This window comes from Theobroma umbraticum, unplaced genomic scaffold (genome assembly GCF_002168275.2).
Source record: "Theobroma umbraticum cultivar Fairchild unplaced genomic scaffold, ASM216827v3 scaffold_182.0, whole genome shotgun sequence".
Classification (NCBI taxonomy): Eukaryota; Viridiplantae; Streptophyta; class Magnoliopsida; order Malvales; family Malvaceae; genus Theobroma; species Theobroma umbraticum.
In genome coordinates, this window is record NW_018397291.1 from 19,147 (window position 1) to 25,339 (window position 6,193).

Below are 6,193 nucleotides of genomic sequence, written 5' to 3' on the forward strand. Positions count from 1 at the left end.
TTAACTTTTATGAAAATGAATATGAAGATTTGCCATTATTAATTTGAGGATAAACATATTTTAGGTTGTTACCTAGCTAATTATTTAAACCTTTTGGATAGGTGATTTTTGAAATGATATTAAGTAGTCCAAAGTTTGAATACTTTTTATATTTGCATAATCTGATATATCAGTTTGCTTAAAAGAGTTCTCATAGTATGATTAAAAGTCATCCAATAATTTCAACTTTTAAGTTGAGTAAATTTTCATGATAATTATTCTTGTATGGAATCATTTTTACTATGTTGATATGTTATTATTTTTTAAAATTTATATTTAAAATGTTCAACTTAGTTTCTCATAATGGAATGTAGTTATTAACAATTTTTATTGTAAACAAGAATGCAAATTACTCTTGACTGTTATATTCTGTGACACTTAGGATTACAAAATGTTGGGAGATCGATCTTGGATGTACCGTCGTTTAACTTCTAATGGATTCAGTAGAGATGAATTTATAAATGGAGTTAAAGAATTCATTAGTTTTGTACGTTCTAACTCTACATTTATGTGGAAGAATAAGATTAGATGCCTTTGCTCTCGATGTAGTAACAATAAGTTTTTATATTCCGATAAAGTGACAGAGCACATCCTTAAAAAGGGTTTTACTAGTGCTTACACAATTTGGAGTTTACATGGGGAACATGATGTTGGACAATCATCAAGAAGTAGAGATAGAGTTGAACCATATGCTAGTAATGGGGAACATGGGGAATATGGAGAACCTACATACGAAGAGGAAATAGAAAATCCATATACTAGAATGGTTAGGGATGCTATGGGTCTGGATGTTACTTTCAATTATAGTCATGATAATGAGTCAAGGTTCGTGGAAGAAGATCCAAATCCAAATGCAGCTAGCTTTTACTCTTTGTTAAGTAATGCAGAGGAACCTTTATGGTCAGGTTGCACAAAGCACACAACGCTTTCAGCTGTGTCACAACTTTTAAATGTTAAGTGATAGTTTACATTGAGTGAATCATGTTTCGATCGGCTGTTGGACATAGTAAAAATATGTTATCATTAGATGAAACTTTACCTACTAACTTTTATAGAATGAAAAAAAAGGTAGCAAAACTTGGACTTGGATATATCAAAATTGATGCTTGCAAAAACAATTACATCTTATTTTATAGGGAAACAGCTGATTTAGAGCATTGTATGATATGCGGGCATCCTCGGCATAAACTGAGGACATCAAGTGTGAAAAGGAAAAAGAAAATACCTTACAAGATTTTGCGTTACTTGCCACTTATACCAAGGCTTTAAAGGCTTTATATGTCAAGCAAAACTGTTGAACATATGACATGGCTCTTTGTTAACAAAGACATGGCTCTTTAAATTGTTGAATAGAACTTTACAGCTTGTCGACCTAACTAAATGTGTGAGCCGTGTGCAATGCCTTTCTCACAATTTCCTTTTGCAGGTTCTTACATTCATTTATATTTTGTGTTTATTAGTTAATAATGGACTGAGAAAAAATGTCATCATTGCATCCATGGGCGAACCCACATTAGAAAGAGTGGTGTCGATATATTATGAGCCTTTATTTTTTTTATTTATTTTATAGATATATTATTTGATTATATGAATTTTGTATTTAGTTTTGATCAGTGAATAGAAAATTGTCATATTGCTTGTTACTGAACCTGATAATTTGCTATGTAAGATCATATATTATTTAATTCAAATATGCTAATTTAATATATGTCGATGAGTATAATTTTTAACAAATTTTATAATTAATTTTAAATAAATACTTCATGAAAAGATACCGCACAAAAAAAGATCTCACCACATTCAGATTTTAGGCAACAATAACAAATAACATTCTGTTAAGTGGTTGTAGTATTATGGGGTGACACGTCACGCTCCAATTGTTAGATATCAATGACATCTTGTGGTGACACATTGAGTGGTTGTATTATTATCGAGTGATACACCATGCCCCAATTATTAGATGTCGATGACATCTTGTAGTGACACGCTGAGTGGTTGCAATATTATGGGGTGACATGCCATGCCCCAATTGTTTAATGTTGATAACATCTTGTAGTGACATGCTGAATGGTTGTAGTATTATGGGGGGACGCCCCAATTGTTAGATTCGATGACAACTTGTGGTGACACGTTGAGTGGTTGCAGTATTATGGGCTAACGTGCCATGCCCTAATTGTTAGATGTCAATGACATCTTATGGTGATACGCTGAATGGTTGTAGTATTATGGGGTGATGTGCCATGCCCTAACTGTTAGATGTTGATGACATCTTGTGGTGACAAGCTGAGTAGTTGTAGCATTATGGGGTGACACGCCATACCTTAATTTTTAAATATTGATGACATCATGTGGTGGCACGCTAAGTGGTTGTAGTACTATGGGGTGACACGCCACGTTTACTGCTTAAGGTAGTGTTGGCAGTGCTAAACAGCGCTGCAGAGCAGGGAGCTTGGTGGTGTAGCATTGGAGCTTTTGTTTGGTGAGGGGTTTGTGTTAAAGGTGATAGCGTTGAAGTGTTAGGAACTTCGCCATGCAGAGCTGTGCTTGCTGTTTCCATGCTTTGTTCCTTCAAGCTACCTAGAGTAGAGCTGCTATAGTCAAGCTAATTTTAATGTGATTTTGACCATGCTTGGATCAGAACTGGGCAAAGTGATAAACATGAAAGTTATAGCCCTTCTTCTTAGCTTTCTAGTGGTTTAAGAATCATGTTGATTGGAGTTCAGTAGCTTGAATTTTGAAGCTTGTTAGATGTTGTTTACGGTTTGTTGTGACTCGCCATCAGTAAAAAACCCATAAGTTGAAGGTAAAACAACCAATTAATTTAATTTACATCAGTTTCTAATCATTATAAGCACTATGTTTGAATTGAAAAATTAATATATAAAATGTACAAATATTAAAATTAATTTTATCTACAAAAAATCTACATACAACTCCCAATATGTTCAGAGCGCAGGGTTAGGGTTCACTCTCACAACTGTTGTTAAAAATTTCCAGAGTGTATTGGTGACGCTTATTAGGTATCATATTCTACTTAACTCTGATAAGTTCTGATTGCAAAATATCGTTAACGTACCCTATGGTAAACATATTGCAGTTGACACTATCATTTTGATGATGCACTAATGTTTTTGGCAAATGAGTTTGCAATGGTATTGGCATGGAATCTCGTGTCTTGCGGCCTGTTTTGTTGAAATAATTGGATTGGTGGTAAATGATGGGCATCATCATCATAAGGGATGTCATTTGAGTTGCACGCACTTCATTATCCTTAGTAGCCAAAGTTCTTGTAGAGTTCACCACCTTGATTGTCCAGTTGACCAAGTGGATCTTCATAACCACCCAGTGCCTACCTACATTGCAAAGTGCGAGGGTGAAATAGACATTTTCCCATTTTTTCCTGTATGTTGACCTATCACCCTTCACGTACCCCTGCAACTAATCTCCAATTTCCATAATGGACTGTCCATCTTCAATTGTATATGCAGTGTAGAGCATATGGACGGTGTTTCGTAGAATATGTATACATCAACTTACACTTCATGCAATCCAAAACTTTAGTATTTTCATAATTGTAAAATGTGTAAATAAACTTACAAAGAATATTGTATCAACCACACATGCATAGGTGTTGTACAACTTGGACTTCGACCTTGTCATTCACTTACATAATACGCTAAGGCATGCGTAAATTTTTTCATTTGTCATTTCCTCTTTAGGATCCTTTAATTTTGTGAAAAAGTTAGCCCTTTGATCCCCTAAGATTACGCCTGCACATGTAACAAAATGAATTTAAAAAGGCTTGGTGGATTAATATTTCATTCAAAAACAATATTCGTAATGTTATTTATGAACTTACCTCGCACACTCGTCTTTCTTGAAAGCTTCGTACGCTTCCACCATTGAGTTTTTCAGATCCCAATGACTCACCAACAAGTCGACGTACCAGCTTGCTATGTATATACTGGTCATGTTGACCTGTGTTTCTTCAGTTGGGTTTGAATGAGTGCTTCACAATGGTGGACATCAAACAACTTTGGTGACGACAATTGTGACACACTACTTTAGGAGTGCTTTGAGGAACATGGTCACCTTTAACCTGAACTGATGCAAGGTGCCCATCCCTTCCAGCAACTACCTCGACTATCGCTTCAACATGAGGAGCATAGTCTCCTTTAGCCTGAACTGATGCAACATTCCTATCCCCTTCCACAAATGCTTCAACTACCGCATCGGCCTTAAGAACATGGCCTTCTTTAGCGTCAACTGAGTGAAGGTCCCTTTACCTTCCAGCAGATGCATCAACAACCGTATCGGCCTAAGGAACATGGTCTCGTTCCACATCAACTGATTGAAGGGTCACATCCCCTTCCATAGCATCATCGAGAACGTCATTGACATGAGTTACATTCTCTCTATTAACACCAACAATGTCATGGTGAATGTGAACACTAGGTTCATCATGTTGCCCATCATTAGCATCATCATGGTACTCACCATCATAGTAAGATGAATCACCGCCCTATAGAATGAGACAAATGAGAATATTCGTTAACTCATAAAATACCATAAACCATAAACCAAAAATAAAAAATAAGACTACACCCGCTAAACGTAAACCACTAATATATGAGCAAAGATAGAATAACATAGTTGTAATTTCAGGTTGTTTAGAATCCGACCAACAATATGGTCCTCAAACGTTTGCATTGCAAAAGTTAATGATTCAAATGAAGCCTTCAGCTCCAACATGTCATTTTTATGCTTGCGTATGATCCGTCATAATTGACGTTTGGTGACTACACTGTCATTGACTCTCGTCGAGTGGGTTAACTGTAATAACATATATTACTGTGTTATTCAATAATCATATGTGGAATTGTTGAGCAAAAACTATTAATACTTTAATTTCCTTACCGACGGCTCATTAGCATTGTGTGGCTGAACTGGACCAATGGGTGGTTGAGGAATTGTCGCTGCCTCTATCAAGTGCAATAACAGAAATTACTATGTCACTTGATAAACATGTGGAAATGTTGAACATAAACTATTAGAACCATTCTTACTGGTGGCTCGTTAGTACTGTGCGACTGAGAAGGATCGGTTGGTGGTTGAGGACCTATTTCTCCTTTATCAACTGCTATAATAGAAATCACTATGTTATTTGATAAACATATGTGGAAATGTTGAACATAAACAGTTAGAACCTTTCTTACCAATGGCTTGTTAGCATTGTGTGTCTGAGCAGGACCTTTCCGTAGTTGAGGAGTTGTTGTCTCATGGGTCAACTACAAACATAGATATTTCTATGTTATTCGATAATTACATATGGAATTGTTGAACAAAAATCGTTAGAATCGTCCTTACTAGCTATTCACTGACATTGCCATGGTCGTCCCCTTCCTTTATCAACTTAGGGCTCGATAGCTCATTGTCTCCAAAAATAGTGGTGCACCTCAACTAAACAAGACTACCGGTTCTTTCTCCTTCAGGTTTCTCTTTTTTTCCCTTGCACTTAAACCCTAGTTCGCTTGATCCTCCATGTGCCTTATTGGCAAGTACTGGTGCTCCCCAGATAAGGGGACATCGATGTCCACCAAATACTCCTATGTGGCCTCATCCGGAGTGGGCTCTAAGGTTTCGAGTGTCCACAACTGCAAAATAGGTATTTTTATTAAATTTTATGATAATTGCTATACAAATTTATAGCACAAATTAGTAACTGCTCGCTCACATGCTGAGATGACTCTAATTTCTCAATAGCCTGCTAAAAGTCTTTCAGCTTCTGAGTGCATTGCCAGTTGCACATACATGGATAGACGTTGTCCTTCGTTGTAGAAGAGGCAACTATTTTTGGGAAGGCAGGAATTGCCTCCATTACTTAGAACTACAAGTCAAATGTAACTATTATCAGACCGTAAATGACAAATGAGTGCAACCATAAATTATTATGTTAAAAGGAAACTGAAAAATATCACGTGACAGTACTTGTATCACCTATGCGAATCCGTAAATGTTGTAGCATAAACGATTATCCTTTTGCAAGTTTGGGGCAGGCTATTCAAACCCTTTTAAAAGGTAGTCCTCGATCAGCCTCTAAACATAGGGACCCTAAGGGAAGACATTCCAAATGTCGATGTCCTTCACTAATGAC